Below are 1,383 nucleotides of genomic sequence, written 5' to 3' on the forward strand. Positions count from 1 at the left end.
TATTGAGAACAGTTGATGATAGTACTGGAGTTAATACCTCATGGAGACATGAGACAATACCTTCACACTCTACAACCACAGTATGACTATCAGTAGATTATGTTATTAATATTGTGTATTATAGACCAGGAGAACTGGTAGCATCAACAGTACCAGGTCTACTGCTCAGTTTCTGTCGTCAGATTGCTTCAGGTATGGAGTACTTGTCTAAGAAAGGGTTTGTACACAGAGACCTGGCTGCTAGGAATATACTGATGACTGATCATGGAATGTGTAAAGTAAAGTGTTTAGTGTATTAATATTTATAAACACTATTGAACAGATTGCTGACTTTGGAATGTCAAGAGATCTACATGATGAAAATTACTACATATCTACTACTGCAAAGAGGATTCCTATCAAATGGACAGCTCCTGAAGTAACAATCAATCACTAAAAACTAACTCAATTGTATTGTACATTATTATCACTAGGCTTTGCATTTCAAGCGTTATTCCTCTGCTAGTGATGTATGGAGTTATGGTGTAGTAATGTATGAGATATGGAGTCTGGGACATAAACCATTTGAAAGCTGCACCAATCAAGAGGTATGTAATCAAAAAGTTGTTGAAAGATGATTCATTCTTATAATTTTTTTAACACATGCATGATTATGTATTGAGTAAAAAGTTTGTACTATTTCCAATCAAGTTTAAATATTTCATTTGATCACCTCCAAAATTTTATTGGACTTTTTGATGTATACCTTAAGCCATGTAGAATGTTTGAGCTGTTTCCGACAAATATTTTTGAGTTATGAGCATTTTTAAAAACAAGCCAATTTTTTTGAAAAAATACCCAAGGCTGTACCCCATGTTGATATTTTTAAAATGGGTCCAAAATTATTAAAAATTTTTATTACACTTTCTGATACATCTTTATGCCATGTAGAAAGTTTGAGCTGCTTCTGAAAAATATTTTTTGAGTTTTGAGTGTTAAAAAAATGAGCCAATTTTTGAAAAATACCCAAGGCTATAATAGCCCATGGTTAAAAAAAATGGCTCCAAAGTCATCCCAAATTTTTATTACATTTTCTGATACATATTGATGTCCTTGTGCTATGTAGAAAGTTTGAGTTGTTTTTGACAAATAATTTTTGAGTTATGAGTATTTTTAAAAACAAGCCAATTTTTGAAAAATACCCAAGGCTATTATAGCCCATGGTTTTTTTCAAAAAATGGCTCAAAAATCACCTCAAATTTTTATTACATTTTCTGATACATATTGATGCCCTTGTGTTATGTAGAAAGTTTGAGCTGTTTCCGACAAATATTTTTCGAGTTATGATCATTTTTAAAAACGAGCCAATTTTTGAAAAATACCCAAGGCTATAGCCCATGGTTT

Source organism: Amphimedon queenslandica, unplaced genomic scaffold (genome assembly GCF_000090795.2).
Source record: "Amphimedon queenslandica unplaced genomic scaffold, v1.1 AMPQUscaffold_11146, whole genome shotgun sequence".
Classification (NCBI taxonomy): Eukaryota; Metazoa; Porifera; class Demospongiae; order Haplosclerida; family Niphatidae; genus Amphimedon; species Amphimedon queenslandica.